At 41.0% G+C, this 24,268-nt stretch overlaps 1 protein-coding gene across 2 annotated transcripts in view; it reads left to right on the plus strand.

The window, feature by feature from the left end:
* The first annotated feature begins 6,874 nt into the window (after positions 1–6,874).
* The window catches only part of fndc3ba (fibronectin type III domain containing 3Ba), an 84,815-nt gene continuing 67,421 nt past the window's right edge, over positions 6,875–24,268 (plus strand). The window contains exon 1 of one of the 2 annotated variants that reach the window (XM_026152459.2): positions 6,875–7,039. The gene's annotated coding sequence lies outside the window, so the exon portion shown is untranslated. Of the gene's footprint in view, positions 7,040–7,314; positions 7,444–24,268 lie in introns of those variants that run through there. The other variant, XM_080294036.1, reaches the window with a different exon arrangement.

The raw sequence follows: 24,268 nt of genomic DNA on the forward strand, positions 1-24,268 counted from the left end.
TAAGTATTGAGCATACAATTCTTCACCATCTTGAACTGTTCCAAAAGCGGAGTCAAGTACACTTAGTATGACTGAAGGCAATGTGTTGGGACTTAGACCTTTAACTAAATCAGCAGCAGGTGACAACAGGCTCTCTATAATACGCCTGGCGACGTATAGAGCTGACAAACTGGGGTCGGCAAGCAGTAGATCAATTTGGGAGCGCCATGATTCAAAATCTGCTTCACTACTTGGCTTAGGAATCCTTCCTGAAAAAGCACGGAGACGTAGTGAAGTTGTGGTGCTTATGTCTGGGTTTCGGACCACATGCTCAACAACAACCCTTTGTATTTGTGGTGGGTTGAGATCAGGGGCTGTGAGTGATACTCTTGGAGTTGGTCCAGTCTGGCTTTGACGAGGTCGTGCCCCCTGCTGGTCAGTGGAAACCTGTCTGGCAGGAGGTGAAGACAATTGCTGCTGCTCCAGTTCCCTTTCTTCTTCCTCTACACCAATGTCCTCATCTACTCCATTTTCCTCATCATATTCAACTTTTCCATCTTCACCTGCTCCTGCTTCATGCAAATGTTGACCAATCTGCCTCATTACTGTCTTCAAGACATCTTCAAACCGGTGCCCGCTGCGATCAGCAATATGCTTGAGCTCTTTGAGGTAATTGGGAGGGGGACTGCTGCTGTCCTCCGTGGCGGCGTACTCACAGGCCAAAGCTGTGACGCGGAAAACAAGGTCGGCAACACTTTTAGAACAGTGGGTGTATGGCAGAAACGGCTCTAGAGTTGTAAAAGCAGTGGTATCTACAAACTCAGCGATCAGGTTTTTGAAGAAAGTACTTGCGGGATCATTTACGTAAAAATGACGGCTAAGATTTCCATAAGTACGCAAGTAGTCAAGAATTTCATTATCAGATTTTGTGTTAGACACACCGGAGATCATCACAGACTGTGATATATTTATGCCAGAAAGTGCAACTGAATCCATTTTTGATTTTATGTTCAGCAAAAGCGAAGTAAATAAGTAAAGAAAATTGTACGTAAGACCCCAAAATATTCACACACAAAGGCTCCTGGCTGGTTCGCCACTTGTAACGCGGTTAAAGGACCAGGGCGCCTGACTGCAGCCTCATAGACAATGAGCTATCAGAATAAGATTCGACTATGGAGCCTGAGGGTGTGAATAAAACACAGGAAACAAAAGTAGAGCTCAAATATATATATATTATGTTTGTTATGAGAAGTGTATAGACGGATGTACAAAAGAAATAGAAACATATGCATGTATATCACAAACAAAAATAATGTTGACAATACAAAACAGCTTAGTAGGTTCCAAAAGGAGGTGGGATGAGGTGTAGTCCAGTATGTGATTTAGTTTAGTTCCATGGACCTGTGATAGGTCATTGTCAACAATTTGTGATTTAGTCCATAGGTTCACAATTCCTACCGCAACGTAGCGGTGGTCGGGTGGCTCGCCATCTCGCGCTGATCAGGGCAGATCGCGGGAGAACAAAAAAAAAACCTGACCGTTGAGTCGAGTGTGAGGTAGTGTAAAGATGAATGAATCGGCCGGGTTATTGCACGCTGTTAACTGGCCTGTAGTGCAAAATTTGTCGATATCCGACAAGTACGCCAACCACAGGGACAACAGCAGCCAGAGGAGCAGGGACATGCAGCTGATTGACCCGGAACTTATACAGGATTCATTCCCGCCACAATAAAGGGACTGGCGGAAGTGGGGTCAGAAGTTACCGTAGTTACAGAGTGCATAATGTTAAAGTTCCAGTAGTGAAGCTGAGGTGTCTATGACGTGTTCAGCAGTCTGATGGCCTGATGGAAGAAGCTGTCTCTCAGTCTGCTGGTACGGGACCGGATGCTGCAGAACCTCCTTCCTGATGGAAGTAGTCTGAACAGTTTATGGCTGGGGTGACTGGAGTCCTTGATGATCCTCCCCGCTTTCCTCAGGCACCGCTTCCTGTAGATGTCTTGGAGGGAGGGAAGCTCACCTCCAATTATCCGTTCAGAGCACCGCACTACTCGCTGGAGAGCTTTGCAGTTGTAGGCAGTGCTGTTGCCATACCAGGTGGTGATGCATCCAGTGAGGATGCTCTCAATGGCACAGTGATAGAAGGTCCTGAGGATGCGGGGGCTCATGCCGAATCTTTTCAGTCTCCTGAGAAAGAAGAGGCGCTGCTGGGCCTTCTTCACTGTTTTGTTTGTGTGTACTGACCACGTAAGATCCTCAGCCAGATGTACACCAAGGAACCGGAAGCTGCTCACTCTCTCCACAGCAGCGCCGTTGATGGTGATGGGGGGGTGTACTTCTCTGCACCTCCGGAAGTCCACTATCAACTCCTTTGTCTTTGCGACGTTGAGGGTGAGATGGTTGTCTTGACACCAGTGGGTCAGGGCGCTGACCTCCCCCTGTAAGCTGTCTCATCACTGTTGGTGATAAGACCCACCACTGTAGTGTCGTCCGCAAACTTCACAATGATGTTGAAGTTGTTAGTGGCCGTGCAGTCGTAGGTGTAGAGTGAGTACAGGAGAGGGCTCAGTACACACCCCATTAGTTTCTCTTTCTAGCATGTCATGTTGGTAAATTTGTATTTAAATTCTCACTGCATTACATATATATCCTGATGTAATGCAGTGAATTAAAAACCATAGATTAAACAGTGTCATGTGTACAAATAAGAAGTTAGCAAAGAACCAATTGTAGAACCAGCTGCATTTCTTTAGTTGAAATTATAAATAATCCCAAAGATTACGCAGTTTGACACACAGGTATTAGCCAAAAAATGTTATATCTCACCATGGCATGCATTGTTTCCTTAAAACATTGAGGAAACTGGACAAGTGAAAAACAAAAGGAGATGAACGTCATGTCCTTAAAAAAACAGGACAAAAACATCCAGCAAACACCTAACACGTGACCTGGGAGATGCATCTCACCATTCCATTTATCCACACACTCTTCACTCAAACCTCATCAGGAATGGTCTCAGTGGAAGGCTGCCTGTCAGGAAGTCATTCTTAAGGACGGGAAGCAGGAGGGAAAGACTGAGGTATGCTAAGTTACACAAGAACTGCAATGATAATCAGTATCATAAAATTGTCATCTGTGTGTATGGACGAAGTCAGGAGGCTTTTGATTGATCGTGGAATACCATCTGAAAAGAATGATCGCAAACAAAAAGGCCAATGCAGCAAAAGCATACACAATGGAACACGATTGGCTGAAGAATAAAGGTGGCAATATCAAATATTGATTTAAAAGGTCATTAGAAGTCTAAAAAGTCTGTTTTTGCCTTGTATACTATATTTCCATGTATTTTTGCACATCTTTTAATAAATCACTGCAACTATTACTCATTCGCCTTGCAAAATATGAAGAGCTCAGAGGTAGTTCAAGATTTTTGCACAGTACTATATTCCAATTAAATGCACAATTTAGGTCATGGAGGTACAAACACATGTCAGAGAAATCATTTTAGTATATAACGGTCCAACCAGCTGCCCTGCATACTGAAAAAGGAGGAAAAAAAGGTTTGGAGGGGGCAGAGAGAGGTGGGAGACATGTCTGCACTTGCTGGTTTGCTGAGAGCCTTGGGTTGACTCTTTTGAACTCATGATGAGGTAAATTCCATCCTCACATCTTTGGAAAGAAGTACCTCACATGCACACACACATGCACGCGCCATCATATTGCACCTCTCTGTTCCAAGGCGCCGATTATCAGCCCATTACCCGCTCTTAGACCAGCATTTCTGATAATGTGTACACAAACACTACATATGTACACGCAACATACACCCATAAATGCATACATAAACACACACACGTGCAAGATCTAAGAGTGGAGTGAGGGCATAATTAACATCTAGAAAACCACACTGAAGAGCTGGCTGCTGTCCAATAATCTCATTTCCTGCTTTCCCTTCTTTACTTTCTATCTGTTATAAGAATATAGAGTGCATATTATCATATGGCTGGACACATTCCACTTACTTCAAAGCCCTTTGGTGAGTGTGCATGATTACAGGGTGGGCTTGGTTTAAAGAGAATCAGAGAGAGAAAAAATCTGAGGAGGAGAGATGAGGAGAAAGAAGGCAAGAGAGAAAGCAGCTGGGTTGGTGGTAAACATCTGGCAGTTGTGGAGGCCTGGCCCTGACATACAGGGGAAATAGTTGCGTTGCTGTTCCAAGATCTGCTCCCTCCAGTCTTTCCTCATCCGCTCTCCTCCACAGATCTAATCTAATGTGACTAAATGTCTGTAATGGTCCAACACGTCACTGGAGGTTGGCCTACTTTGGCTTTGTTAGCAGAATTATTTAAATCAAGAAGGTATTTTTTTAAAATTCACAGACTGATTGTCTCCGACTACTATACATTGTTTCCACAGCTCAAAATTGTGGGAACAGCTTCTTGATTCTGAGTTACAGCCCCTGTTGCACAATTCATTTCTCTCTTGTTTTAAAGCTAAGCCCTTCCCTAACTCATCTGCTTCTCTTTATCTACATCCCCCCTTGTGAGGATGCATTTAAGACAGAGGAGCTTAGTGTGGTGTAAGGACGTAAACTCACAAGTCATTGGTGTTCATAAAATTGTATTTGTATTTGCTATTATATTTAAAAGGTACAAGAGAAGCGAGAACGAGATATGCTTAATGGGCTCAGAAAGCAGCATCCATATTTCCATGACAACTGTGCCAACTTGGTCTGCTTTGAAAAAGAACCTGATGTGATCAAAATGTCAAGAAGACCATTTAATGTGTTCTTGATGGTTTCTGGGAAGGATTCAATACCTAAAAGAACACACAAATATTTATTTTGATATGGCTTTACACAGTTTAAGTATTATTTTATATTGCATTATGGCTTGTACATTTAGGACATTATTTTTTGTGGGGGATTTACTATAGGAGCTACATAACAATATTTGTATCAAAACATCTAATAAGGTATATGAGGCAAAGAATTTTGTGTGTACAAGGCACAATAGTCAAAAGGGTGTCAAGTTTTTAGGGAACACTGTGAAATCTAAAGTGTTTTTGTGGAAATAACCTACATGAAAGCAGAAAAAGCTGAGCCGACATCTTATAAGGAGAGGAGTTCTCTCACATTGATCATCAGTCGTATTTTTGGTGGGCAAGTATGATTTGACTTTTTTGCCATATCAGTTGCCCCCTTGGGTTGATTTGTGTTCACTGAATTGAATCAAATTCCATTTAATTCCTCACAGGCACATTGTCCTGGTAAAGGACCATATTTCTTTTGCTGGATTCGAATTACACCGGTGACTATTTTCTAAGTGTCGTTGCTGGAATGTGTTTGTCTGTGCCAGCTGAGAGAAATGAAGAGCTCAGGGGCAACGAGTGTATTTGGCTCTGAGTGCCGGTTTGAAAATACAGTAAGAATTATCAATGTGGACAAAGATATACAAAACACAGACGTAACGAATTGAACGGCCTGTTTTTTGTTGTTGCACGTGCCAGGGTTAAATGAAACAATGTCATTCTGGTTTTCTGCAGTGTTGAATTTTCTGTGATCGAAGCCAATGAGTGGCTCAAAGTGCAGTAAAAATTTGTTGTGGATTTCAATTTAACAACAATTTTTGATCTGTGATTTTACTCCCATTTTTTTTATTGTCAGAGTAAAGTTACTGTTTTCATCAAATGATGGATTTATAGGTTTGTATTGAATCTATACAAATTATGTTTTTGGCCCTGAGACACGTTTTGTGTTCTAATTGTGACATGCACTTGTTGGCAATGATGTCTTAATTTCAAGCGCGAACATGCACATTTGTATATGTGTGGAAGTCTGCTATAATGAACCCCGGGGGAAGAAGGTGAATGCATGCACAGATGCAATATGGTATTGTGTAGCATATCATACACCGATCAGTATTGGAAAAGTCTTATTCTTTTTAAAACCTGTAGCAAATTCACCACATATGTTTTAGAAAATAAATCAGACCATTAATCGATGTCAGGTATCAATGCTGAACCTAAAACCCTTGAAACTGTGGGCTCTTGGTGGGCTAAATGATGCCGAGTTCAGCCACCAGAGGGACTTTGGTCTGTGGTTAAAGATGTTTTAGAGGCGCTGGAACAGAGCTTTGACCCACTTGACACTCTCAAAAATCTGCTATGGGTGAATTAGTTTGAATGTATGGTATAAGAAATTATTGTATATTACTTGAGAAGTTTATTTTATTTATTTACATTTATTGTTGAGTTCTTGGTGATTTTTTTTAAAATTTAATTGTAGTTTTTTAAAATTTATTTTTAACTTAAAAAATGTGAAATGACAAGAAACATGACACAGGTACTGGGTACTGGAATTAATATATTCTGTAGCATTATGACACATAAAATCAATTCAGCCTTGGGTTTGTTTGCCTTAGAGTTCACCCACCTGTTTGGGCTTACATAACCTATTAACGCAGATGTCTTAGGAGTCAACAACCAATAAAAAGCATATAAGGATCTCATATTTTATGCGTAGAATATTTTTTCATGTTCTGTGTTTAGTTTGAATCTTTTTCGTTGAATCACAAAGAGAATAAACTATAACTCAGTATTTGTGAATTTTGTATACAAAATGTTCTGATTACTGAGCTCTATCGGAATAAATAATTCATTAAAGGCACTTCAAAATTGTAGTCTACTTGATAGGCAAATTTGGCATTTAATAGCTTTAAAGTAACTAAAATATTCCTTTAAAACTTTTATTTCTTTAAAAAATAATCGTGCCCTAGTTTTTTTTTGTTTTTCTTTTCTTTTTCTTCATGACTGTAAACCGCTGTCCGCCCTCATTTATTCTATGCTGTGAGAGAAGCGCGCTATAGCGTTCTGTTTTGGCTTTCTCACTGCGCACTGTGCATTACGGTAGAGGCGGGATCTCGCTCCATGTGGGTCGGCTATGATTGACATGGCGGAGTCTCCCAGTACTCGTAGCGTCGAGCCAGCAGACAGGCAAGACCCGGCCCAGGGAATTAAAAATCGCGCAGCCACGTCTGTTTGAAGATTATTTTATTGCAGCGAGGTGAGTCCTTTTACAGTTTTTAAGCAGCATTCCCCACAAAGTGGGGGAATCGAGGCAACTGGAGTGGATGTTGAAAAAGTTTTAGAAGTGCGTGTGTCTGTGTGTGAGTTTGGAGAGCTGAGCGCTGACGCCGGCAGTCTGGGCCACTTGGCCAACGCAAAGGAAAAAGGAAAATTGCTTTGCCACTGCGGAGGAGGGTGAAACGAAACTTTTTTTTGTTGCTCAAAAATTCCTTTTATTTTGAAACAATAAGGAAAAGCAAAGCAGAGGGGATAGTCGTGCTAATTCATCACACTAGTCGCGTGAATGTGTCGGACTGTGCGTTTTGGAGTCTGCTCTTTGTGGTCCCGATTTCTCAGCTTTCACCAAAGAATGTGTTTTTGTCTCCGAGGACTTCAGATGGAGTGAGTGCGCAACAGAAGAAAACCGTTGTCTCCGTGGCTTGTTTCTAATAATCAACTGTTGGTGCGCTGTGACTTGCATTGTGGAAATCGTCGTTTTTGTTGTTGCTGCTTAAAATCAGGAAATGAGCACTTTTATAGCTGGAAAATAACTTGGAAAGGAAGATGCTGAGGCAGCCAGATTTGACAGAGGGGGTTGCGAAATCATTGAATTGACACTATAGGGGATTCTGTTGTGTTGGATAACTGTCGAGAAGCGTTGAAGGGGCCGTTTAAGATCGACTTTCCGTTGACTTTGTGTGCGTTTGCAGAATGCAGTGAAAAGCTTTGGAGGAGGAAAAAAAATCCCAACTCCAGCATATCCTAGCATTCCTTCCAGCCAGCCAGTCTCTCTCTCTCACCCTCTCTCTCCCCCAGAAACGACTACGTGTCTGTTTATGCAGGAGACAAATTTTTCTCTCAGCCTCTCTGATGCAGACGTGGAAATCAAACATTGGTCTTCTGCTCGACACGATCGATTATCTGACGTCCACGTAGTTACAGAAAGACTATAGGCCCTTGTCCCACCGCATTAGGAGAAAACTTCAGATGAGTTGGGCTGCAGGATCGTTGGTAGCTTGTCAGGTTTTTCTTTTTTTTCTCCCCTTGTTTAATAACGGGACTCAATAGTTGTCATTAAAATGTCATTACTGGTGGTGGCAGTATTGGTGAGGTGTAATTGGAGCATTGATTTGGGGGTTGCATATCTCCCCGTGTTGTGCGCTTCAGGTCCACGTCGGATGATATTGGTTACGGGCTTGGGGGGATTACCCAACGCATCACACACATGTACGCTTCTTCTACTTTTTCATGGGAGAAAGTGAAGGAAAGGGAGACGGAGAAATCCGATCCCAAATAGATGACGTCACGTGACATTCCTTTGGTGAAAGGCTGATGTGGCCATGATTTTTTTCCCTTTCTTTACCCCCCCGGAAAAAAAAGAAAAAGATATCTGACTTTTCTTTGAGGGGGATGAATGAGGTCGGCTTCCAGCTGAAAAGGTGTATTTGGGTTTAGAGTGTGAAGGAATTCTCCCTGTGCTGCTTGAATGAGCAATTTATCTTGCTTCCATGAGAGCATCAAAAACTTTTAGCATCAGACAGTTAAGTTGTGGACAGTAAGCTGAGAGGTGGACAGCTGGATGCAGGTAAAGCTTTAATCAAAGTGTGGCACTCTAACATGATTAAAAGCCTTTTCTGCTGAAAGTAGCATCTGTTGGCTCTAACTTAGATCCCAAGAGGAATCAGGTTAAAAGGTAAGATAGGCTTTCAGATTTGGGACCATCCTGCTTTACAGCTCCAGCATTATTCTTTGTGTTTCATTGGTGTCAGATTCAGCACAGCTTGTTGCCTGAAGCTTGTATTAAATGTGCAACATTGTACACAGCTGAAACTCCTAGGATATATGTAGCAAGGATTTGCCTTAAAACTGATGCAACTTTATATCAAATGATCCTTATCTTCTCATTTTCACATTTTCTCTGTGTGTCTTTAAGCAGACACAGTCAGGTTGGGGTTATACTGGAGTCACATTGATGGAGGGTAACCATTGTTGCTTTAGCTTTCCATGTATTTTGCACAAACAGAGAAAGAACAGAGGTTGAATAACACTTTATGTAAGTTTTAAATTTGTCACACAGGTGCAGCCCACACCTTTGTGCCACTAACTGTGATGGTGCGTCACTGCCTACACATGGGGTGATTTTTAACATTGCAGCTTCTGTGATCCAATTAATTAGTTTTTGCATGAGTGACAACCAAAATAATGAGGAAAAGGGAGGCTAAAATATCTTATATGTCAATTCACTGGTAAGTTCTTTTTATATGGCATACATTTTTCTTCTCTACTTCTCCAGCATCTACACAGAAAGCATACATGATATTAAAACAAGAAGCTTTGGGTCCAATATTCAGAATGTGGTTATTCTAAGAACAATAAGGAAGTTACTTTCATGTTACATGTGATTTCAGGATGCCAGGAGGATTCTCTTTGTCTTAGTACTCTGGTTCGCTACTGGCCTAATAAAACTCTTTGGTATGCCTGGTTGAAATGGGGTCAGGGAATGGGCAGCCTGGATGATGCTAGCCATTGTATGTGTGTACTTATGTGTCTGACTGGTAACCTAGAACACGCTATCAAATGGGTAGTGTTACCAAGTAGCTCTTGTTTTTCAGGAACACAGGCAGATGCAGCTATAGAGTTACATAGACAAAACAATGCTGCCCTGGAATGTGTGTGTGTGTGTGAGCATGTGAAACAGAGGCAAACATGAAGAAACTTATGATAAAACTTCTCATGAATTCCTGTTACTGTAGTTTTTCAGGCATTAGACTTTTTTTTATAGTTTTTATATAGTTGTAGACATTTTATCGACCAAATAAGCAAGATTAGATTTGAAAATAATTGTTGCTTTGCTGAATTAGTCGTTGCAGCACAGTGGTGATTTAGTTCAAGAGACAAGTGTGTCAGCTTCAAAGGCTTTAGAAAAGAAGAAAAACATGCACAGTCTGTGCAAATTTAAATTTGTTACATTTATGATCTGCAGTTCTTGTCATGTCTGCATATAATCAGTAGTAATTATTATTTATAGTACTGATTCCGACCATTTAAATACATCAGTTTGCTCTGAATATTTCCTTCTAGTAACTGGTGTGTGTTTGCTGTGCACTGTGCTTCACCGCTCTACTGTATGTCTGCAGTTTCTATGTATCCTGCTGTCTCTTCTGCCATCTGGTTCTCCGAATGCAACAGGTGTGCTTCCCAGAAAAATTGCTACCTTCACTGTTACTGTTTCGGAGGTGCATTTCCTTGACAGTGATGAGAGGTTATCTTATTTGTAAGTTGGATGTGATTAGGAGTTCCTCTACTGTGAGGTCAAAAGGTCAACACTTAAAGTGCAAAAGCAGGATTTCTGTAGATTATCTCCTTGCTGCCTCTCTGGTTTTTTAATTACTGTAAGTAACACTGTCTTTTTGTTCAAGATAACGTACGAGTGTGGGGTAATGATGTCCTACAGGATGAATTTGTAGTGCAGGTTTAGTGTGCTGCATCTCTTGATTTGTTTCATGAAGTGTGTATGCAAATATACAGTTACATTAAGTTACAAATGACTCATCTGATTCATGAGGTCAAACCCCGTGTTTGCTGCAGGATATTGTGCAAACAGACACTGAGAAAGAGATGCATGGATGTGTTATGAGAAAAAAACGCTTTGTCCTATTTAACAACAGCAGCTGTTTGTCTGACGCTCCATGCTTTCACTTTCCATTTCCCAGCTTTTGACTGGGTGTCTCTGCTTGTTGCCACACACTCGCATCTTCGCCCACTCTTTCTCTCTTGCTCCATCTTCTTCTCTCCCAAATGAACGGTGGCTTTTTGTTGAAGTATCCCAGCATCTAATGTTTGCTTGGCATAGAACTGTAATGTTTACCCTTCTCGGCCCTTTCTTTCGTCCTCCTTGCCTTCCTCCCTGCCCCTCTTGCTCTCCAGAATCCCGTCTCCCTTCTTTTTTTTTTTGTCTCCCTCGATAATTTCCTGTATTGTTGACAGTTGATTCAGATGTAGATGAAAGAAGCCTTTCAACTTCTCTTCCCCCATCTCCTCCCTCCCATCCCCTTTTCCATTGCATTTTTCTTTCCTCTTCTCTTGGCTTCTTCTTTTGCTAATCGTAGTGTTTGATAAAATAATTCAAACAATCTCAGTCTCAGAGTTTCAGTCTAAAATAAGACAGACAGGATTTCTCAAATGTGATGCAACTGAATGAATATTTTTGGAAATAAATATTTACAAAGACTGTCATGAAAGGTCATTGAACTTCCTCTTAATGCTTTTTTGCAAAGAAAATAGTAACAGTGTTCATTCACTTTTAAGTAAACATCTTTATAATGACTAAACTAAACAACCTAATAGGGCATTTAAAAAATGAAAACAAACTGCTGTTCTTATGCAGCAGATTTATTACATTTTGACAGTTAAAAGAAACGAGGAGCTCGTTAATGAATTAAATGATTGATGGTTATTTTCTTGTCAGTAATTTAAATAATAGGTTACCCTGGGTCATTTTCAGAACCCCTTTAGACTCCTGGTTAGGCAAAAGCTATTTCAAGGCATATACCTGGAAACTATACAAGTAATTTCCCCTTTGTTTTGATGTTTTACACACTGAATGTTGTGTGTTGGTGTCTGCCAATGTGCTGCATGGAATACACTCTAGCTTGACCCTTACAGCAGTCACTTAAAGAAAGTTATAATGGTTAATTAAGCTTTTGTACCATTTTAGTAACTTAGCAAAATTTGACCTGTTCTGTTGATATCCAAGCATCACTGCACATGAACAATGTTAAACATGATTCACTTCTCTCTTTGTTTAAGCAGAGCTAATGAATATAATCATTAGTTGCAGCCATATTTCTATATGAGGGTAGATGACGCATAAGCTGGAACAGTACTTAAAGTCGAGCCACAAGCAGAAATTTGAGCCACGTATATTCGAATACCTTACGTGCATTTCAATGCACAGCAATACTGGCACATGATTCAACTTGTGCCCTCGCTTAAATCTTTGATTTTACCAACTGGTGCTATTGAAACATCTCACCTGCTGAGACACAGACTAATAGTTAACGTGATAGAGTCAAAGAATTTTGACAAAGAGGTAAAAGTTTCACAACAAGAAGGCCGGCTGCCAAATTTATCATCAACTTAGTATCTAAGGTAAAAAAAAAAAAAAGGTTTGAATGATTCAAATGAGGTGTGTATCTCTCGGTCACCCTGCCCTCCTTTTGCCCTTTCACAGGCCCTAGGCGGTATCCATAGAAATGGCTTGTTGAAGAGATGCCTCTGTGTGAGCATGCACAGTCAGCTGGCCAAAGACATTAATTGTGCATATATATATAATATATATATGCACACAAAGACACAGACACAGCCTTGATTTAACACATATGCATGAAATGTACACACTCAGTTAACTTTATGTGCTTGTATTAGCATGCCAGGCGTGTTGGTGTTGCTGGTTGGCAGGCCCATGGAAAGTTCCGCCAGTCGTTAATGGCTGTTTTTATGCCTGGCTGTGAGCATTTTGAGTGTTTATCTCAAGTGTCTTAAATCTGCAGTTGGCTAAGTCTCTCTTGTGTGTGTGTGTGTGTGTGTGTGTGCACTGAAGTGGGGAACTGAATCTGTAACTAGTTATTTTCAGTTTCTTTTATGTTGTGAACCAAAATTAGAACTCATATAAGACTTCTTAGTATGCCTGTCTCTCTGTATGTGACCATCATTATTTGTATGTATGATTAATGCAACTGTGCGTGTGTGTGTGGCAGTGCTTCACATGTTGTCACTTCACATGGAGGATATATTTGGGCCAGATTTAAGGGTGAAGGGGAGGAATCTTAATTTGACTTCCGATCCGTTTCTTAGAGGATCCTGTCATTAAAACTAACAAAGAAACAGCCCCGTCCAAACTATCACATGAACTAAGCAAACTGATTGGTTGTGACACATTGGATGAATTATTTATATCGGAAGTGTCAGAAGTTATTTTTTAAACGGAAGAAAACATTGTGGTTGGAGTAATGGAAAGTGGAAAGCATCGTGAAATAACATGTTTAGTCAGCAGAATGAAATCATAGCAAAACCATGAAGCAGGGATTTGTGCGACTAGAAATGCCAGGCTTTGTATCCAAATAGCCATATGCACACTGTAGATTGTGACCTTAGAGAGTGATCTTACCCCAAAAGGTCATCGTGTGCAAGGTTTCTGCCAAGAAAGTTTTCGATCGGGCGGTTCCTTAAACTTCAGACAGAACAGTGGAGCTGCATATGTGCAACAACAGCAAAAGGAAAGAGACGGCGATGAACGATTTTAAGCTGAACTCGTAAATCAGTATTAGTTAATAACACTTTCCTGGCTCCTTATTCCCTGTTTTTGAACTTCTTTATAGTTTTTTTTCTCAAGCCGATTTATATGTGTAAAAATGCCTAACACGAGCAGAAGGCTAATAACTTACAGTGGCTACCTTGAGAGTTGCAGCTATTCTCCTTAAAGGAAAAGAAAATCCTGGCGCTCATCAACACCTGAGCTCGACGTAAGCTTAAATGGCCACACTGCTTGTAAAACACTGATGTTATCATTGTGATCTTTTGGCCATGTTGCTCACCATTAGTTTGGGGCTCAGCAAAAGGAGGAAATAAATGCTCAGTAAAAAATATTAGATTTATCAGCGAAATGTAAAAATGATGAATCTCAAAGCCTCAAGCTACGGATGCTAACGTAGCCTGCTAACACCCACAGGTTAGCCTGTCTTTTTAACACGATCTGTCATGTTGAATGCTGAGCTGTGATATTTCCTGCTCCAAGGTGCACACTTGACTTTTTGACCGTTTGTTTTAATAAATTAAAATAACCGTGACAACTTATTTGACATGGCACCAGTTATTTTGAAGCTCGATCTGACTAAATGTTTAGTGAACGGGGACGAGAAGGGGAATGTCTCTTTCCATTTTTCATAGCAGGCCTCTTCCTCTTGCTTTCAAATGTGAAAGATTAATCCTCGAAAGCTACTGATGATGCAGCAGTAAGACCTGCTACTGCCTGACCAGTGAGAAACTGATCAGAGGAGAGCATATTGGCCATTGACATATCCGTGAAAACAACTCTAGTTTTCATTATGTGTTACAAATGGCACCTGTAAATTGTAACAATGAGAAATCCTTAACTGCTTGGCCTAGTTACCTTAATAACTTATAAGTAATTAAGAGGGTGTTTTTAAAAAAAGATTGAAAAGTGTATCTTCAAATTATTTAAGCTTTGTGCACACATGGCCTCAGACCTCTGTTTTCTTGAACTTTTCTTCCCCTTACCTGCAAGCAGGATCACACACAAATCAATAAAATATTCCATACTGAAATCCACAGACACAGCACCCCCTCCCCTCCATCCCCTCTCTCCCCTCCCCAAAGTAGTGTGTGAAATCCTGAGGCTGATTGAAGAGAAGGAATGTGACCCTGTGACCCCAAGCTGTAGGGAGGGGTGTTATAAGTGTGTGTGTGTTTGATCGTAGGGAGCAAGTGATTGTATGTACACCTTCAACTGGCTTGCGATTCCCAGAAGTGTCTTCTCTCATTTTTCAGCCCAATTCAGTTTTCCTCTAATGGATTTAACACTGATGCGTGCACTCGCTCCCTCCTCTCTCTCTTTCACACACTCACACACATGCACATTCATAAACACAAGTACACAACAGGTTTCTCGTGTAGGTGTGACTAAATGATTTTTCTATCTCAGCGCCCACACAGGCATCTACACACTACTCACTGAGCAAGCTTTTCCTGACCCATAAAATCCGAGTCTCTCTTGGTGGTTTGTCTGCATCTACACACTCATCCATCTGCAAATGAGAGTTTGGGCTTCTCTCTGTGTGTGTGTGTGTGTGTGTGTGTGTGTGTGTGTGTGTGTGTGTGTGTGTGTGTGTGTGTGTGTGTGTGTGTGTGTGTGTGTGTGTGATAGGGGGATGGTGGTGGTTGGTTGGGGAGTAGAATTATTCACTTCTTGACTTTGCATGGCTGTCTTAATTAAGACTCATGGCATCCAGCCTCGATGGAGATCAGCATTAGTGGCTAAGACATGCTGTGTGTGCAGGTCTGGATGGCAGCAGGTCCACTGGCATTGAATGTGCGCTCTTTGTCTGGACTCTGCGGTTGTCCTCCTTCACCTCTCTTCATAGGCCGTTTGTAATGCAGAGCTAATTACAATGATTGTAGGTCACTTCATTGAAATACATAGTCTTTAAGAGGTCTTTAAGACAGAGAAGTTAGGTCTTTGGTAAAAGAAGAAAAAGTGATTTTTACTTGTCTAAATACAATTATGTTAATACTCATGTTTAAACACTCAGCGTGTTTAAATATCACAACTAACTCGTTTTTTTTTTAAATTGAGGTATTTTGCCATTGACATCATCAGACAGCCAGACCAAACTCACTAAATATGAAAAACATGGGAAAGAAAAATTGAGAAATCAATACATTTTTGCTGTGCTTTAGCCTTGAGGCAAGTGTTATGGTGAACTCCTGCTATATGAATGAAATATGAATTGAAATAAAATGGAAAAATCTTTTGAATAATTGATTGCCAAAGTAGCCAAGTAAGTAATATTTAGTTAGTAATATTGGTCATAAGGTATAAATATGCACAGGCGCTCTAAAAGCAGTTTTTAACACATTCCCAAATGTGCTGGTTTTAATGTAATTTTTTTTTTGTCTTTTCTGGCTGGAGTTTTAGAATAAGAGTATTGTCTGCTGCTTGCTAGGGTATACAATGTATTATGTTCATGTGTGCCCATGCTGTGTATACTGGAGTTTAAGCATGCCTGTGCACCCTGTTGGTGTGTATTGTGCGTGTGTGTGTATGTACATGCTCGCTTGTCTGTGTGCTCGATGTGTGCAGTGAGGAGGAAGTGGCTGTGTTTGTTTAAACTAAGCACGCTCAGCCATGTGGGACAATTTAGCGGGAATCAGAGACTTATACCCCGCCCCCCACACCTCCCTCCCACCCACCATTCAAACTTCCACAAGTCTGTGCTGCTCTCCTCCCCCATTCTAACCCAAAACCTTCTGAATGGGCGGCTGTCTTTTGAAGGCTGAGGGGTTGTTTGAGAAGTTGAGCCAATAGTGTGGGGAGGTAAGAATGGAGGGGGAGGAACAGGGGCAGGGGAGAGCTGCAATAGGTTAAAGCTGAAAGTAGGGCCCAGGATGAGATGAGAAGATGAGGGAGGGAGTACATGGTGCACGGAAATCAAAGTTTAACTGTTCATTAGCTGCTGATTCTTTCGTGCGAATCAGCAGCTGAGCCTCAAAAAGCATGCAACCGCAAAAGTTGTATACAACACACACCCAGCCCTATCTAATCTGTCAACTTGAAGAAGATCCAGCTCTGCAGGCAAAGAATCTGATTTATGCTAAAGCACTGTATTACATGGATCCAACTGCATTACATGGCAATAACCTGGAAAAATGAGAGGAGGTAGTGGATGAGAGATGAATGAGAATGTGGAGCTAGTGTCCTATAATGGCATGCTAGCATAATATTTGGCCGATCTGAGATGTAAATGAAATGCAAATAGTGTGTTTATCAGTTTTGCTGAAAGTCTGCAATGTGGATAATTTTATAAAACGCATGTCGGTTATTGACTCCAGCGCTATCTTGCTTTGTTTCATTGTTCTGTCACTTTTTCGACTTTGTCTTTCTCTTGTAGTCTTTGCGTTTAGAACTGTTTGACAAAGTAAAACACTTCTGAAAATGGCATGCAGTCTTACCTAAAGGTAAAGATCAATAAGGTTTAGTGATTACTTGCTTGCAAAACCTGGACTTGAGACTTAAGACATACAAGAATTTCTTAACCTTTAATAATCTTTGGGTTTTAGGAGTAGATGGACTTTAATCTGCTGATTTCCATTTAACTTGGGCATTAGCAGGTTAGCCATGTTAAGCCAGCGCCCAGACGGCCTCTGTGTGTATGACGCCTGTCATGCCCACCAGTCAGACCAATTCAGCCTTTAGTCTCCTGGCCTGTAGGTTGGCCTTCCCCGGCGTGGCCAGACTGAGCCTTGGAGATCCAAGGTGTTAGGAAAGAGATTGCTGTGAGCTGTCCTTGAGCTGAGTTCTCAATCCTCAGCTTCTTTGGATCTGATGGGGAAAAGTCTTAACTGTTGTGGGATGGGAGGAAGACGGCAGAGAGGGAGGGATGATAGAGGGAAAGAGAGATGAGGAGTAAGGGGAGAAAAGGACAAATGGAGAAGAAAAATCTGGAAGCGCTGGCATGAAGAAGAGTGAGTCATGTTCATGTGCTTGTGGGAGAATAGCCACTTCCTCTGTAACACACAAAAACACCAACAAAATACAGAATGTTCTTATAAGACGTCCGCCAATATGTTTTATTTTTCCAGGGCTCATGATGATTATTTGTAATCAAGGAGACTGATGTATTTTAAACTGATCTACGTTTACAGTTTTTAAATGTCTCAATGTCATTATTTAGGACAAAAAAAACTTTTTTCAAATGCTCTGGTTTAATTATGTTATTGGTAAATTATTATATATGTCAGCATATTATTTCATTGTGTTTATTTTATATTGAGGCAAAAAGGAAACTGCTAATTACGTATTTTTAGTATAAGTGGGAAACTGGTTGTTTTTGACATCATATGACAATTTGGCACATGAACTTTGGCCAATTTTGGGATAATCAGGTTGGAAAATATTCCACACTTTTCCTTGAAACAATTCGCTTCGAATGGGTTTGCAGGGAGCGTGAAGGAGGTGGTATACATTCATGCCCACTCCATAGCGGTGGGTGTATCAGACTTATTAGATGCACTATTTGCACAGTGATATATTACAACATCACCCTTTTATTTTGTACTAATAAGTCGATGGGCTATATGTACAAGCTAATGTCCTGTCACTTTTGCATTTAACTGTTGTGCTCTCATTTGTCGAGGGATGCCTGAGCAAGTCCAGGGCTGCAGGGCTGCTTGGATACAGCTATGAAAATGGATCATATGTAACACTGGCCAATTACATTTCTGCGCTCTCAAAAAAATCTTGTCACTGGGTTTCAAAATTCTTAGTTTCAGTTTCAGGCCACTAACATCTTTAAGTTAAAGGAGCTCTCAGCAGGAAGACAAGAGCGAGAGATTGGCGGTCTTGGGTGATGTAATTGATGGAAACATCTGACTGGGATGAATGGTATCACAGAGTCACTTTGTCTTTCTGTGTATGGCTATCTGCAATGCCTCTGTTTATACTCGACTCTCAGACAATGACCCACATTATTTCATTTATTAGTTCCTTTCTTACGCATACACCTTTTTTCTCACACACAGGAGAGTTTTTGGATATAGATCTTCTCTCCTCTGAAGTTACGTCGGTGCTACGTGGCAGGCGTTGGACTGTCAGGCCTCTACTGTGGGTTTACTGCCTACTGGCCAAGCACACAAACACACACACACAAAATCACACACACAAGGCCAACTCACAGCCGTACAGCTGCAAGAGGGAGGGCTTGCAGGCAGATGCACACATCTGCTGGAGCGGGCTGTGCTGTGCTAAAGCTAGCAGCAAACACATAACTCCCAGAGCAACACAGAGCTGATTGTAAACACTCTGCCTTCATAAATAGCCGGGGAAAAAGGGGAGAGCCTGTCTGAAACTCTTGGCTTGACCCTTAATTTACCGGATTCATTCAATTTTCTCTCCCTCTCCATCTCTTTCACTCACACAGTCTCTCACAGCCTGCTGTCTGCGGAATGACAGGCAGGACTAATGTTTGTTCTGCAGCAATAACACAATTAGAATTCCACACATTTCTCTCACCACACACTCAACCCTCGTCTCTCCTTGTTTTTACCCATCCCCATTCAGTCTCCTCGTCTCTCCCCTCTCTGGTCTTATCACTACCCCCACCCCTTCTTCTTTAACACCGCCTGTGCTGCCCTTCTCTACTTTAACAGATTACTATCAATACCTCCCTTTGTAAACAAGCAACAGATTATATGTATTTAATAACACCAAAATTGCTATTTTTTTCATTAAACTCCAGGCCTGTCTCAGCTGTTTGTGTGTGTGTTTGTCGGTGTGCTCTATTCTTGGCATAGTTCTCTTCATTCCACTGCTTTGCCACTTACGGCTTGATGCAAGTGATGTTCCACCATCCACCAATTAACCTTTCTCTGTCTTGCTCAGAGACACACAAACACACACGCACACACACCCTGGCTGGAAGTCCTCTCCCACAGCTCCTGACCTGAGTGTAAAATAGCCGTTTCCTCTTGATTTTGTTCCCAAGGAAAAATGATGCCTCACCTACACCCTCCCTCCCTCTCCCCCCTTCTTGTCATTCTCAGCTTCTCTCCTGTCTGTCTTTTTCGGCACTACCTCCTATGCTTCTTCACCTCTCTTTCTCTTAGACACTTTTTTGTGTTCCACTGTGTGTTGAGGGTGCTCTCCTGACATTGTGTGTGCTAATGTGCACAGTTATGTAACTGAATTCTCTCCTTGGGAATGGGCTGCCGCTTCTTGGAGATCAGCTTTTACTTCCCCGCCCAGTGCTCCGGCAACAGCCTATAAGGAGAGCTAATAGCTTCCCATCAGCCAGTTGGAAACATCGGTCGTATTTTGACAGGGTCGTGGAATGCGAGGAAGGCGGGGTCTTTCCAGGAAGCGCCTAGCAAAAGAGTCAAATCCTGGACTCCTGGGCTGAGCTACTTCTTAGGAACCCAAGTAGTCTGTGTGGCAACATGCAGATTAAAGGTGTAAGGATTTAGTTTGTGGTGCATTAGCTCTTAAAAGAAGTAGATGAGTTTAGGCAAAAACATTACATATCTTGCAATTCAAGTTATCTGAAGTTGGTCAGCATGCACACTGTCAACTTGAGTGACCATGTAAGAACTCCTTCCATTAACCCTTTTATTGAGGAACCATATATGGCTGCTTGGTTTGTAACATAAGACCATGAAAAAAGTTTAAAAAATCTTGTGTTAGAGTTGGCAATTTATTAAGAGTTAAAAAGCCTCAGTTTATGAGGGCACATGGGAGGAGAGTGAAGACTAACCTAAAGTCACTGAGTCATTAGTTTGCTGCCTATTTTACTGGCCTTATATGTGCATTGGGTATGTGGGTACATGGATGAGAGGATGACACAAGAGAAAGGCTTCGCTCAGGATGCTCAGTGTGTGTGTGTGTGTGTGAGAGAGAGAGAGAGTGTGAGTGCGAGTGAGGGAATGGGGAAAGAAGTGCTGAGGCCATCATTTACCAGGCTCCAAGTCTTGACTTGCCTACACTCTGGCTGCACGGTGATCTGCAGTATGCCTGGCATTCAGAGGAAACAGAAATAAATACAGGCAGACAGAAAATGAAAGAGAAAGAATGATTTTATTCAAGGTTTGAAACGGTGACAAGCATGTGATGTTTTTATGCAACATAGTAATAAAGTCCAAGATTTCCTCAGACACTGACATTAAGAGGAGCAGCATTCCTGCATTTCACATGAATAACTGCAAACTGTTAATAGTTTCTCATCTGCCTCTTGTTATGAGCAATCTGAAGCCAGTGACCGCAGTATAACCTTGGACACTTTTTTGGTATTCTCTAGGACTGCTTAAATGCACATCCTTTTGGGGATGTGGCAAGAAAAATTGCAGAAATTGCAAAGAAAAAGTGTTGCAGTAGAGACAGTAAAAGCCTGTACTGGTGAAGCTGAAGAAAGCTTTCAGGTCAGCATTAAAATTCAAGTTCTTCTCTACAGTTAGTCCTAGTTTTATTTTATTTCTTGTAGTTGAGGAAGACAGCTGCTAAATGCACACATTTTGGAAATGGCTACTTTCTCTCTACTTTCATTGGGTTGCGTTGTGTAGCAGACACATTTTTTCACCTAAAACGTTGTTATTTGTCATGATTTCTAAAGCCAACACTGTTTATAGCAATGTCTACGTATGTTGTGGCATTGAGGTAAATTTTGCCTGATTTAGGGTTTTAAAAGAGACTCGTTAAAAGTGAAATGCAGCATCTGGCTGGTTTAGCTTGCCATTAGATGTGGTTTCTCTAGGTGCCGGATCTCATCTGTTCTGAAGGAAAAAGGGTGCCCTAAAGGTTTAAGTTTAGGTAGTTTGGAGAGGAGCTTGTTCATACACGGTATGAAGTGCAGCACGTGTGTGCGCTTGTATGTGTCCATTGCATTCCAATCCACCCGTTCAGAGTTCTTCTGCGTGGATGACATGTCATTACTGCAATTATAGGGCAAGAGGACTTCAGCTATAAGAGCACGCACACACGCACACACACACACACACACGCACACATGCAAGCCAAATGCATGCAGTCAGATTGAAGAACAAGCTGAAACTCTGAATTTTGTTTGTCTGCTGCTCCCTCCCTCACATAAGCACACTGTCTGCATATGTGCAGCAAGCTGTCGGCCAATGTGGGACCCAAAAGAGGTTTCATCTTTTATAAATCCCCTCTCTGTCCTTCCCAAGTGTGTGTTCCTGTGTGTGTGTTTGTGTGTGTAAGCACAATCACAGCATTCCTTTTTGCCGTCCTCTCCACATTTTCTTTCTTTCTGCCCTCTGCTTCTCTCCTTCCCTGCACCCCCCTTCACTGTGTGTGTGTGTGTGTGTGTGTGTGTGTATTAGAAAGAGGGTGAAAGAGAGAGAGAGCAGGTTTCTCCTAGACTGAATACCTTTTGTAAAATGAGCTGGGGTTGAATGGGAGTGGTGTTTGTGGCAGTTTCCCACCATATGTAGAAGTCTCCCCCCCCCTTGCCCAAACGCACAAACTTGTATCAATGCATCTGTGTGTGTGTATTAAAAACCAGCACAGATTCAACTGATAAGATTGGTTTTAAAAGGCTTGGACCAATCCCAGTTGTGGTGGCTGTTTTGTGTGCATGTGTGATCCTGTGTGTGCACTGCGGTGAACACTCATTCATTTAGTTTCTAAGTACTGACACCTGAGTGCATTCCTCAGTTTAACACACCCAGCATGAGAAATAAGATACCAGGTCTGTGCGTCTCTTTTTCTTTCTTATCTACTCTTCATTATCACATTTACATACACATCTAGATGTAGATATGCTTGTGCTGTACTAAGCAAATGAATAGCACAATCTATGTTTTGTTTATATAGGAAACTTGTGAAAAAAGCATATACAAGACGTTTAGAGCTCACGTATTACACCCACCTATGAAACTATTGTCACAGGTTGATTTCTGGGTCATCACTGATACCTTTCTGCAAATGTAACATTTCCAAATGTAACAAGCACAGCTAAGTTTCAGTTCTTCCTCTCGATATTTCATGTTCAACTTTTTTTTTTTTTTTTGTTGTCCTCTCCACCTTAAATAAAATTCCCATCCCTAATAGAAACACAGAAGTGAGGCAGCAGCTGATGTTTAGAAAGTTAGGTCACATGATGTCTATTTATATATTTAGACACACACAGCAAGGACAAACCTGACATTGGTTGTTAACGGAACTGTTGTTGTGAATGTACAGTCAATATGCACGCCACATTTTAACACCTTTGTCACGAGGAAGAAAAATCAAAAAAGATTTGATGAGGTTTTTAAACTTCAGCAACATGAAAATCAGTTGAAATTTGTAAAACCTGGTTTATGTTTGTTTTGCCTCTACACACAAGGAGGACTTAAAGAATGAAGTGCGCAATAGTAGGGCAGGGTGATATGGAGAGAAAAAAAGCCTAACACATTATTTTTTTCAATATCGGTTGATATTGAGATATACCACAATATAAATGAGATGTGAATATAAAAGGTGAATTTTGGTTTAAATATTATTTTCTGTCAAAACTAGAACATGATAAATGTACTGTTGAATATTGTAAGACCCTATTTTAAATAAATAACATACTTATTACTATTATTACAAAACAAAATCTCAAAAAAAAAAAAAGAAACCCCAGACAGTTCAGTACATTTTCTCGTTATTTGGTATTTTTGATAAGTGTGTCAGACAGTTTCATAGTTCAGATTCCTGCTCAGTATTTTGCAGTTTGGTGAGAACTGCTACTTTGGCTGGAGGACACTTTTTGCACAAATAATCAAAACACCAAAATCCTGAATCAGCTTGAACTGTCTGAGACCCTGAAAGAGTTGTTCTGGATAATAGTGCTGAGATTCCATTTTTCTTTCTTTTGGGGAATACTGTGCAAAACTAGTCTGTGTGACAAACCGTTATCCAGGTCAGCACAAATGCTGGTTACTTTTAGTGTTCTTATCATAGCTGTTGGGCCATGATTGTTTAAACTGAGATAATCTAAAAATAAGTAGGGGTGTAACAAGTTTTGTAACCAGCACAAACTGTGATCAGTCGTAAGAATGATAGAAAATCTCTTTCTGGCCATGTTGTAACTGTTCATGCGAAACGTCTCTTAAAAGTCAACCTGCTTCCTGCCCAAGTGTCTTGACTTGTAGATTGCCTTCTCCTCCACTGCCTGTCCCATGATGATCGTAGTTTGGGGAACTGTGGGATTGCATCTGAAATCACTACTTATCTCTTTTTGTCATTCACGTCTAAAAAAGACTTGTGGTGTCAGTCATGTGTCACTGCGCGTCATGTGCTTTTAAAAAGACTGACTAAAAGCTGAACCTTTAGTTAATTTTAGAAGAAACCCATTTGTAGTGCATTACATCTATCAGTATGCTGTGACTTACATTGAGGCCAATGCCAAATTTCTGATTATACTTTTGATAAATTAATCTGGATGTTTGGGACAGAACTGAGTTGAAGGCAAATAAAAAGATAACAAGCCGGAACTTCCAACTGATTATATCTTAGTGTGTAAAAGAGTATAGAGCAAGGTTGTTTTGCTCAAGGTAATGTGCAAATTTACTTACAGTTAGTCAAAATATTCATTTCTTTGGTTACACAAAGCTCAACTTTTATTAAGACTAAAGGTTTTTACAACATTAACCTCTTTTACTATATAAGGCTGGGGATGTGTCTGGTAAGTTTCATTAACAGCTGATGAGTCAGGCACACTGATTTAGCGTTGCTGTGCAAGATGACTACCGGGACAAGGATGACATTGATTCTCTTCCCCCAGCTGGAGGAATAAAAGTGTCAGTTTGTGCAGCAGAAGTAGTAGATATTTACAGTCAGGAAGTGAATGTAGGTCCTGTGGCTTCTTTTACTTTCCTGGAGAAACCCCTTTTAGTCCCGCTGCTTTATTTTCTTTGCATCATAAACAAATGCGGTTCGGGAAGATGGAGAAGT

The sequence above is a fragment of the Astatotilapia calliptera genome, chromosome 19, assembly GCF_964374335.1.
Source record: "Astatotilapia calliptera chromosome 19, fAstCal68.1, whole genome shotgun sequence".
Classification (NCBI taxonomy): domain Eukaryota; kingdom Metazoa; phylum Chordata; class Actinopteri; order Cichliformes; family Cichlidae; genus Astatotilapia; species Astatotilapia calliptera.